General features: G+C 41.5%; 1 pseudogene; it reads left to right on the top strand.

The window, feature by feature from the left end:
- Nucleotides 1–344: 344 nt before the first annotated feature.
- Nucleotides 345–12,047, top strand: LOC128594820 (bromodomain-containing protein 4-like; annotated as a pseudogene).
- Nucleotides 12,048–12,253: the final 206 nt, after the last annotated feature.

Genomic DNA, 12,253 nt, shown 5'->3' with positions numbered 1-12,253 from the left:
TTAAGTCAAGGAAAAAAGAAGGGAACATATTCAGAACAATAAGATGAATAAAAAAGACTTGTATTCATAGTATATCTATAAAAATACTGATTAATATTTATAGTTAGTTTTTCTCTCTGTAGAGTTTCATTTGATTGCTATAAAAGAAGACACTTAAGCGGTTAAAGATGGTCATCTACCACTACTTGAAAGCTGAAACCTTATTACCTACAGAGAGACATAAACGAAAACAGAAATGTTCCGTCAATTTCTACCTGGAAGAATTCTAAACAGTAATATACGGCTTGTAAAAATATCTGTTAATATCTTGGCAAGCTATCACTGGTGAAAATCATAGAGGGGATATGGAGAAAACAGCTGATGAGAAAAATCTGTCATTAGGTTGTTTCTTTCTGAAGAGAGCATTCCAGATTAAAAGGCACACCCCAGGTATAATTCTGAGGGAAGAGTGCCAGAAATGCTCCAAGGTGCCCTACAAATCAAACACAATAGTCAATACACACCAGTATAAAAACTCAAAAGTGAAACTTCACAGTTTTCCTTTTCCATTCCTAGTTACTTTTCTAAAGAGGATGTTCTCCAACTCTATCCAGGTTAATAAAAAAGATGTAATGTACACTCAATGCTAATATGAAGCCAGTAGACAACTAAATAGATGCCCACATACACATAAGAGAAACACTCAATTTAATTCAAGTTTTAGGGAGTGAAAGTGGAGGAGAGAAGGGGAGAGGGGAGGAGGAAGGGGGATGGGTGTGCTTCCACCTAATGGGCACAGTGTGAGGGTACACAGCACACCTACTGGGGGAGGGGCACAACTGCAACAGGGACCTTACCTAACACATGCAGAAATTGTAACTTTATTATATGCAGTCTCATATTAGCCTGAAAAAATTAATTAATTTTTAAAAAGTCACAGTTCTTAAGAAAGAGCAGCAGAAGAAAAATACAAAGCTACTGATAACAAAGAACATGATGATCAGAACAGTGTCTCTCCTATCAATGCTAACATTTTATGTAACTCCCCCCAGTGCCCCATTTAAACGGGACAGGCTCATGGAATAGATTAAAACACCACAAAACAAACAACCCCCCCACAACCCAAATTCAAATACCTGCTGTCTTCAAGAAAGCCATTTAACTCATTAAGAGTCTCGCAAAATGAAGGAAAAGTGGTTTTGGGGAAAAACATTTCCTGGGAGTGGAAACCCAACTCCAGTAGGAATAGCTATTACTGCATCAGGATAAAACAGACTTCAAGTCACCAATAGTTGAAAAACACAAAAGTGGTCATTATGTAATGATACAGTGATCAATTCAACAATACATTACGACCCTAAATACGTATGCACTTAATGCCTGAGATCCCAGATACATAAAACAGATGCTGCTACTCGTAAGAATAGACATGAGAATGGTGAGAGCTGTCAACCTCCACTGACAAAAGAAGATGTTAGAACTGGAAAGAGATGCCAGAGAAAATGGACCTATCAGATATTTACAGAATATTTACACATAAACTGGAAAATATACTTTATTCTCACCAACACATGGAACATTCTCCTAATTAGACTATATGTTAGGCCATACACCAAGTTACAGAAAATTTTCAAATTCAAAATTATACCATACGACTAATTTCTCAGATCAGTGAAATAAAACTATTTAGTAGAATTCAATTGAAAGAGGAACTACCAAAACTAAACATATACCTAGATAGTAAACAACCTCCTGCCAAATAATCTTTGGTGAACAATGGAATCAACAAGAAAAACAAAAAAATTTGTAAAGTAAGTTACAGTGGCATTGCAGGATATCCAAATCTCTAAGACATAACAAAAGCAGTGCCAAGAGGGAAGTTTATAGCACTAAATGTCTATACCAAAAAGAAAAGTGCCAACCCTCAGAAAACGGAAACAATGAGAAGAAACAAGCCCACAGCTGCAAGAAGATAAGAAATAGATCAGAGCAGAAATAAGAGAAATTATAAAACAAAGTAAAAAAATGAAACAAAACAAAAAAAACAAATGATCAAAGACACCACAAGTTGCTTCTTTAAGAGTTAGATTAAGAGGAAAAGAAAAGAATCAGGAATAAGAATCTCCCAAACAAAAACATTCAGAACAAGATTCACAGCTGAACTCAAGGAAACTGGTATCTGTCCTACTAAAACTATTCCATAACATTGAAAAGGATCGAACCTCACTAACTCATTATGAGAGCATCACCCTGACCTCAAGGCCAGGAAAGGACACAACAAAATCAGAAAACTACAGACCAATGCCCTTGATAAAGAGAAGTGCAAAAATATTCAAAGAAAATATGAGCAAACTGACTCCAAAAGCACATCAAAGGGATAATTTCCCATGATCAAATGGGTTTCATCCCAGAGATGAAAGGATGGTTGAACATATGCAAGTCGGTGAATGTGATTCACTGCAGGATCAGAATTTAAAACAAAAACCAGGAGATCATCTGAATCGATGCACAGAAAGCATTAGACAACATCCAATATCTCTTCATGATAAAAACCTTGAAAAAACTAGGCAAAGAAAGAACATAGCTCAAAATAATAGAAGCCATATATAAAAAACACACAGCTGACATCCCACTGAATGGGGAAAAAGTAATAGTTTTCCTCTTAAGTCTTGGAACAAGACAAGAATGCCAGCCTTTGCCAGTTCTACTACATATAGTACTGGAAATCCTAGCCAGAACAATCAGGCAGGAAAAAGAAAGAAAGTGCATCCAAGTTAAGAAAGAGGAAATCACCCTAATCCTGTTGGCTGATGATATGTTCTTAGCTAAAAATTGGATACAGTAACAAAATCCCAAAACTACAGATGTTGGGGTGGATGTGGATAAAAGGGAACACTACTGCATTGCTGGTTGGAGTGCAAGCTAATACATCCCTTTTGGAAAGAAGTATGGAGGATACTCAGGGACCTACAAGTAGACCTGCCACTTGAACCTGCAATTTCACTACTAGGTGTATATCCAAAAGTCAAAAAATCACTTTGTAACAAAAATATTTGCACCATATTGTTCACTGCAGCTCAATTCATCATAACCAAGTCATGGAAGAAGCCCAAGTGCCCATGAATGGATTAATAAATTGTGGTATATGTATACCACAGAATATTATGCAACCTTAAAAAAGATGGAGGCTTTACCTTTTTTACATTTACATGATTGGATCTGGAACATATCCTACTTAGTAAAGTATCTCAAGAGTGGAAGAAAAAATATCTAATGTACTAAGTACTATTATGAAACCAATTTACAATCACTCACACTTTCATATGAAGAATAGATCACAACTATGACCCAGGATGAAGGAAGGAGTAGTGGGGGTGGGAGGGGAAAGGTCAGATCAAGGGAGGGTGAATGGTGGGATCACACCTATGGTGCGTACTGCAAGGGTACATGTTGTATGTATTAAGCATAGACTATAAATGTCTTAACACAATAATTAAGTAAACAATGTGAGGAATATATTAACTAGTGTGATGTAAGCGTTCCTAATTGCATATGAAATCAGTGCATTATACCCAATAAATGCATTAATGTATACATGATCTATGTGTTCATGCTTTCATAAAAGAAAGAAACTTGAAAAAATGGATACAGTGTCTAGTATAAAGAAAATAAAGCTATAATTATTCAAGTTGAAGATTAAAAACCTTCAAGTACATCTATAATTGTCAAGCAAGACCCAATATTCATAAAAAGAGAGAAGAAAGTGACTGAAAATGTCAAACCCACAGGATTCCTGAGTTTTTCAGATGAATGAAATTATGTGCTAGGTGGAATGACTTTGAATATTACAGTTAATAAAGCTTCTTGAAAACAATATAAAATGTCCCCTTTGCTGGAGGTATTTGTAAAAGTGAAGAACCATCATCCAAAAGTGAGTTTGCTTTCTGTTCTTACATGAGTTAATTTTTATGTCAAAATACAAGGATAATGAAATATATTTTCCATGCAAAACAGAGGTGATCTTGTATTTCCTCTTGGGAACCATCCCTCATTGTGTTTCTGTGATAATGGGCAGTTTATATTAGAGGACAACCATTGATTTTGAGTTCGTGTGATGTGCGTATGTGCATGTCCATTTCATACAGATATTAATATCCCAAGGTAAATCAGAACTATTCCAGAGATAAATAATTGCTGCATCTATGTCTTTAAGAGGGTTGCAGCACAAAATTTCTTTTCTCATTTAATTGATACAGATTCAGAACCTCCTATACATAACCAGAAATTTTGATTTTAGTTAATGAAGGATAATACCAAGGCTTATTTATGTCTCTCTCTTTATTCTACAAAAGATCTACAACAGCTACCAAGACACCATCGGGCAGTAAGATAATTTGCTTCAGCAAGTTATGAACAGACAAGACACCAAGTTAGAAACCTTCACCAAGAAATAAGACAAGTCAAAAATTGATAATTCATAAAATATCTGACAACACCCAAGACAGATATATCTAGGAACACAAGTTTTACTAGATTCAATGTAAGACATCACTCTACCAAATTTAAAACAAGGGAGGATTAAAGAAAATTTCTTTGCTTGCCAAGTTGCTTTTCATTGATGCATAATAGGGGTACATATTTGGGGAGTGCATGTGATAATTTGATACATTTACAGAATCATATAGGGTAACAGGAATGTCCCTCATAAAAAAATATTTATATTCTCTTTATGACAACACTAAAATTATTCTGTGACAGTGATTATGGGTGTTCTGCCCTTGGAAGCCATTAGGATTCTGCCAAGCCATACAAAAGAGGCCCACTGTGTTTATGATGCAGACGACTCTGTTTGCCCTGGTGCATTTCCCATATTCCTAGGGAATGAGGATCCATCTTGCCTCTTTCTTCCGGGTCTGTGTGGGTACATCTCTAACACTGAAGCTTGCCTGGGTCCCTGCTTCAGTCCCCCACATAGGCAGCACAGTGATCCTTGCATAGCCCATATGTTGTAATGGGCCTCGGTCTCCAGCCAGCACCTTGCAGTGGATGCCTAGGGGGCCAGGCAAAGGTGGGAATTGGGGGTTGGGGATAAATCAGGAAAAATGAAATGATAAAAGGGTCTTAATACAGACCAGGGATGATAATGGATCAAGAACCAAAGAGTATGAATAAATCAGTCTCATCTTCCCAGTGCTACACTGAAGGAGGTGCTGTCTCAGCTCAGACCATATCCTAGGGATGTGGGCCTGTCCCCAGTGTCCCTAGCCTTCTTCAGAAGAGTGCCTGAGGGCAGCTGCAGCTGTGTGTGCCAAGGGCAGGGCTGGTGTGTGGGGGTCCACCACCCCATGAGCAGTTCCAGGGCTCATGCTCCAGGGCTCCTGCCAGCCAGGCCACACCTAAGACTGCCCTTGAATCCCACCTGGCCTGGCTCCTTCCCAGATTGCCTCCTGACTCTCCATCCATTTCTCCTGAGACAACTTCCTTAACTAGCACCCAACTCTCTGTCTCAGGGTATATGTCTGGGAAACCCCACCAAAACCCATCTTCAGCATGGAAAAAGAAAAAAAGAGAGAGAGAAAAGAAAAGAAAAACACTGGGCTGAATTTAAACCATGCTCCAAGAGAAAGGGTTAGAACAGAGGAGAGGGAAGGGAAGGGCCTTGGGATTCATCACCTCTCAGAGTCCAAGTGAAAGAAGCAGAGATTGCAAAGAGGACTTGGAGGGGAGGCAGGCAGAGGTGATGAAGGCTGGGGGAGCCCACACCATGGGCCAGAGAGGGCACATCCTAGGGTACTAGGGAGTCTTTCAAAGGCAGCTACATTGGAGGATGATGCAGACACATCCACGAGCACCTGGAGGGCAGTGCTAACCTTGATAAGGTCCTTCAGCAGGTAGGGACACAGGTGTCAGAGGAAGGGGTTGAAGAGTGATTCAGATATGAATTTCTGCTGGGGATGACCCACCAGAATTCAAGGACTATGTAATTCAGAAAAGAGAGGGGATAACCAGAGGACACCAATGCTGAAGAGTGAGGGGATGGCACCCCATAGATGCAGAGGGACTAGCCTTTGATAGGAGCAGAGACACCACCCACCCACCAAGAGGAAGATAGAGTAGAGGTTTGGACAAACTGGGTTGACGTGTCCAGCCATGAGAAGATGAGGCTTCCCCGTGAGGTGTGAAGCACAATGTTTAGACCATCTCAAGGCAGAATTGACTTCTCCCTTCTCTGCTTCCCCAATTTCCTCAGTGCCTAATTCTGAACTTACACAGAGTGCGGTAAGAAGCTGTAAATGTTTACTAAAAACCAAGTCTGTGTTCACTCAGTGAAGGGGCACAGTCCCCTGCACCCTTGTAAGGTGAAAAAGTCTCATTTGTGCTCCTTGAGGTACGAGGCCCTGAGAAGGAACATTTCCAGTACTTGGGCTAGATGTGAACTTGCAGAAGTGGCTTTGCTGAAAAATGCAGGCAGTTACACCTTAAAGGAAAGAATGTACCAGAGGGCCCCACCAAGTCACAGCTGGAGACAGATCATCTGCCTAGGGCACTGGCCTGTTGCACTTAATTCTCTACCTGTATTTACACAATAATTTTCAGTTAGTCATATAGGGAAGTGGGCAAAGAGAACAGACAACCCAGTGCCTTTGTGGTTTATCTCCATTATTGTTTATCTCCAAGCAGGACATTCTTAGTTTAGAAAAGTGTGTACATACTTTGATGCATTAACGCTGGTAAGGAATCTTTACCTTTTGTCTTCTTTATTCTTGGATTATTTTTATCTTATGAGTTTGGATATATAAAAAAGTGAATAAAGACTGCAGATTGCTGTTGTGCCTGAGTGAGCACCAGCCTTCCCTTCTAAAATCATTCATTTTGTCTGTGGTGCTGCCTCTGCATCATCGACCAAGTAGCCCAGTGGACAGCAAAAATTCAGGGTGCATGGAACTGCATGGGGGCACAGGTCTCTTTTCATGAATCTGACTATCATCTAAACACAGGCTGTTGTGGCGCTTCTAGATGGTCAGTTTGCTTCATCCAGACAGGATGATTTTGGTGTCATGATAAAGCTACTTCTGGCAGAGTTCATTTCACAAGTTTTGATGTCCTAAAGAGGAAGGTCTTAATTCATTAATGCTGCCAAGTGATAATGTCTTTTTTTTTTTAATGGAGCCACAAGAGGGCCTGCTTTATATAAAATTTCTGTATTATGTGGAAATTGTAGGAGTCAGATACATGGGATAGTTGTTGATGCTTCCTTAATTTTGGCCGTATTTAAAAATGGATCAAGGACATTTAACCACTACTGTCTCCCCACACCCTGTCAGATGGAAATAAACCTAAGGCATAAAAGATAATAAGAGAGAAGAAAACAGATTTTGGAAGTCAGAAAGCAAACAGGTCAGTTGTAACTGACAGAAGAAGATGGAGAAAATCACACTGGAAGTCAGCAGGGGGAAAATCCAAGACATGCCTGGTTTATACTGTCAGACTCTCCAGGACCCAGGAACTAAGCTAACCTAGAAATCAAGGTGATTGTGGAGCCAAAAACTTTAAAAATCATTTTTTTTGACTTGCTAATCATAAACCACAATGTGAATTTCTGCAAAAACAGGGTGCCATGTCAAAAAGAAAAAAAAAAAAGAAAGAAAGAAAGCATTCTGAAACTGACATGGTTTGTAAGTCTCTGTTTTGAGGCCTACGCTAATGATAAAATCTCTATCAAAATCTCAGAGAATAAACTAATTTTTTTTTAAATAAATAAAAATAATTTAGACCCTCTCCCCTACTCTATGTAGCTGAACAAAAGAAACTTTTCTAGGGAATCTGATCATCCAGGAGAAAAGTTCTAAAAATGCTCAGCTGGGGGATCCACTCACCCTCAAGCTAAACATTTTAGCTACATCACTTTGCAAGGAAGACAGCAGAGTTTAACAGTGATTCCCATGTGTGCAAATTTCAATAAGCTTTTAAGTTCAAAGGATGACTGGACAATTTGAGGATGAAGATATGAAATTTAAAACATTAAAGTAACATACATATAAAGAAAGGAAACAGGTGGCAACTGTGGCTCAAGGAGTAAGGCGCTGGCCCCATATACGGGGGGTTGTGGGTTCAAACCTGGCCTTGGCCAAAAACTGAAAAAAAAAAAAAAAAAAGGAAAGGAAACAAACTCAAGAATGGAAATTTCTGAATACTCTCCTAAAGATCCTTACAGAGGCAAAGAAAGATATAAACCCATTAAAAAAAAAAGCAGAATATTTTGAGAAATATATATATAAGAATATATATATGTTGAGGCAGCGCCTGTGGCTCAAAGGAGTAGGGTTCCAGCCCCATATGCTGGACGGGGTGGGTTCAAACCCAGCCCCAGCCAAAAACTGTAAAAAATAAAATAAAATAAAATAAAATAAAATAAAACAAAACAAAATTGTCTTTATAAAAAAAAAAAGAATATATATATATGTATATATACACCAAAGTATATCTTTGAGAAATATAGATATATGTGCCAAAGACAAAATACTGTTGGAAATTAAAAGTTTGCTATCATATTTTTAAAATCAATGATTAAACATCACTATTCATTAGGGAGATATAAATCAAAACCTCAGTGAGATACCATTTCAAATGGACTTTGATGGCCAGAATCAAAAAGACACACAACAGTAAATATTAGTGAGGTTGTGGGGATGTGGGGAAACTGGAATTTCTATATGGTGGGGATGTAAAATGGTGCAACCACAAAAGAAAACAGTCTAGTAGTTTCTCAAAAAGTTAAATATGAACCATCAATTCCCAAGATGAATGAAGACATTTGTCCACACAAAAGTTTTCTAACAGATGTGCATGACAGTTTTATCTTTTTTTTTTTTTTGAGACAGAATCTCACTATGTCACCATTGGTAGAGTGCTGGTGGCATCCCAGCTCACAGCAACCTCAAACTCTTAGGCTTAAGCAATTCTTTTGCCTCAGCCTCCCAAGTAGCTGCAATTACAGGCACCTGCCACAATTCCTGGCCATTTTATTGTTGTAGCTGGCATTGTTGTTTGACAGACCCAGGCTGGGTTTGAACCTGCCAGCCCTGATGTATGTGGCCAGCGCCCTAGCTGCTGAGCTACAGGCACTGAGCCTACAGCCTATTCTTAGTAGCCAGAAAGGAAGACAAAATGCTCCCAGATAAATAAACCTTGAAAGCATTATGCTAAATGAATGAAACAAAACGCAAACAAAGCACATATATGATTCCATTTTCATGAAACATCCAGAATAGACAAATCATAGAAACATACAGGAGACTAGTGGTTGCCAGATCTGGGGAAGGGAGAACACAGAGTGACTGCAAATGTGTATGGAGTCTATTTGGACGGTGATGAAATATCCCAGCTACTAGGGAGGCTGAGGCAAAAAGATGGTTTGAGCCCAGGAATTGGTTGCTGTGAGCTATGATGATGCCACAGTACTCTGCCCAGAACAAAAGAGTGAGACTCCATCTTAAAAAGAAAAGGCTGAATTACACACTGAAAGATGGTGACTTTTGTTTCAATAAATACGTGTGTATTTTTTATGTATTATTTTAAGAAATACATGACAGTTTGAAATACAAAATTGTGAAAAATGCACAAAGTAAAGCACAAAGACAACTGGGAAAAAAAGAAGGGAAAAATAAAATTATGATAAGACCAGGAAGTCCAAAATCTGGATGGTCAGGTTTAGAAGTGACTTACAGAGGAAAGAGAAAAAGGAAAAATCATAAAATTAAATTTATTTTCTCAAAACTGAAACATCAAGTTTCTGGATTGTAGGAAACCAGTAGATAAAGGCTAAAAGTGAACAAAACAAAACAAAACAAACAAACAACAACAAAAAAAAAGCCATGCTTAGCAAAATGGATAACAGTTAATACCACTTTAATCCCCACACTGTGAAACATCAGAACCCCAAAATAAGAGTAAACTTCTGGAGGAGGGAGAAACAGTTTCCATAGAATGGATCAGATGGCAATGGAATTTTCAAAAGCACCATTGAATAATAAATATCAATGTAATGCCTTAAAGTTTCTAGAAGAAAAATATTTCTATTTTGCAGTTGTATATCCAGACAAATCAGCAATTTAAACATGATAGGGAGGCATTTTTTGAACTTTCAAGGTCTCAGGAAATCTCCTTTCTAATGTATTCTTCTCAATAAGAAAAGAGAGGATGCCTTCCACAAAGCAGAAGGAGTGAACCAAAAGAGAAATCCCTGGAAGCCAGAAAATAGAAGGGGCCATCACACAATCCAGCAATGGTGCTCCTTGGAATTTACCCAAAAATGTTGAAATTTTTGATCCACACTGCTGGGAGAATGGGGGACCGAACACCCCATTCTTGGCAAAGGAAAGCACCCCCAGAAAAAGAGGAAAACTAAAAAGCAAGCTGAGTGAGTCAGAACAAAGAAAAGTCAGCTAATTTATGTTTAAGCTAGCCATTGCTAGCAAGCTTCTCGCCTTTTCTGAAATTCTAGGCTGGCATCCTAAGTACAGCACTCCACCTCATTTCAACCAGCATGCAGTAGTCCCTCCTCCAGCTTTTCACAATGCGCTGCCCCAGCCCCCATCTCGACCCAGCAACCAAGCCGCTGCCCTACCTCCCAAGCCTGCCTGGCCCCAGGCTGTGTCATCTGACCTGGCCCAGCCCCCCTTACTCCCACAAGCCCCCATGGCTCAACCCCCTCAATTGCTGCTGGAGGATGACGAGCCCCCGCCCCACCCCTCACCTCCATGCAGCTGCAGCTGTACCTGCAACAGCTGCAGAAGGTGCAGCCCCCTGCACCCTTCCGTGAAGGTGAAGACTACTCCCTTCCGTGAAGGTGCAGTCCCAGCCACCACCCCATTTACCCCCCCAGCCCCACCCCTCTGTTCAGCAGCTACAGCAGCAACCACCTCCACCACCACCACCCCAGCCTCAGCCCCCACCCCAGCAACAGCACCAGCCCCCACCTCGGCCTGTACACTTGCAACCCATGCAGTTTCCCACCCACATCCAGCAACCCCCACCACCCCAGGGCCAACAGCCTCCCCATCTACCCCCACCTCAGCCTGCCAAGCCTCAACGAGTCATCCAGCATCATCCTGCACCCCTACTCAACTGCTGCCAGCAGACGGGTGGTTCCTGTAAACCACGGGCCTGACAGCCCACTATTGCCCAGGTCAACCTCAGCAGGTTCTCCCGAGGCTGCTATCCCAGGTCATCTTCGTGAAGCTCCCTCCCCGCTTATGATACTTTCCCCCCAGAAGCCACAGTTCCAGAGCCTGACCCACCATTCTCCACCCCAGTAAAATTTCCAGACAGGGAAGGAGCTGCTACGGCTTCTGTAGTCCAGCCCCAGCCCCTGGTGGTGGTGAAGAAGGAGAAGATCCACTCACCCATCATCCGTAGTGAGCCCTTCAGCCCCTTTCTGCAGCCAGAGCCCCCCAAGCACCCGGAGAGCATCAAGGCTCCCGTCCACCTGCCCCAGCGGCCAGAGATGAAGCCTGTGGACGTTGGGAGGCCTGTGATCCGGCCCCCTGAGCAGAATGCACCCCCGCCAGGGGCCTCTGACAAGGATAAACAGAAACAGGAGCCAAAACCTCCAGTTGCACCCAAAAAGGACCTGAAAATCAAGAACATGGGTTCCTGGGCCAGCCTGGTACTAGAAGGATCCAACCACCCCATCCTCCACAGCCAAGTCATTGAGTGACAGCTTTGAGCAGTTTCGTCGCGCTGCTCGGGAGAAGGAAGAGTATGAGAAGGCCCTGAAGGCCCAGGCCGAGCATTCTGAGAAGGAGGAGCGGCTTCCGCAGGAGCGCTGAGGAGCTGAGAAGAGGAAGATGCGCTGAACAGGCCCGGCGGGCCCAGGAGGAAGCAAGCAGGCGCCAGGAGCAGCAGCAGCAGCAGCAACAGGCAGCAGCAGTAGCTGCCGCCGCCGCCCCCCAGCCCAGAGCTCCCAGCCCCAGTCCATGCTGGACCAGCAGAGGGAACTGGCCCGGAAGCGGAGGAAAATACACTCGGTAGATAGTTCACCCTTCATAAACAGCAAGAGGGAGTAACAAAGGGATGCAAAATTGGGCAAGCAGATCTTTGCATTGGTTGGTGAGACTCCATTTGAAATAAGGCCTGCATTCAATTAGCAAAGGAAAAGCTCCACAAGAAAAGCAGTACCTTTTGTTCGCCAGCTACTGAAGTCAGAAGTGGCAAAAGGTGGTGAAAGCAGTAAGATCTTAGCTACCAAGGACCGCAAGAAAAGTGAATCTTT

The sequence above is a fragment of the Nycticebus coucang genome, chromosome 9 (assembly GCF_027406575.1).
Source record: "Nycticebus coucang isolate mNycCou1 chromosome 9, mNycCou1.pri, whole genome shotgun sequence".
Taxonomy (NCBI): domain Eukaryota; kingdom Metazoa; phylum Chordata; class Mammalia; order Primates; family Lorisidae; genus Nycticebus; species Nycticebus coucang.
This window is presented reverse-complemented; position numbering and strand designations above follow the sequence as displayed.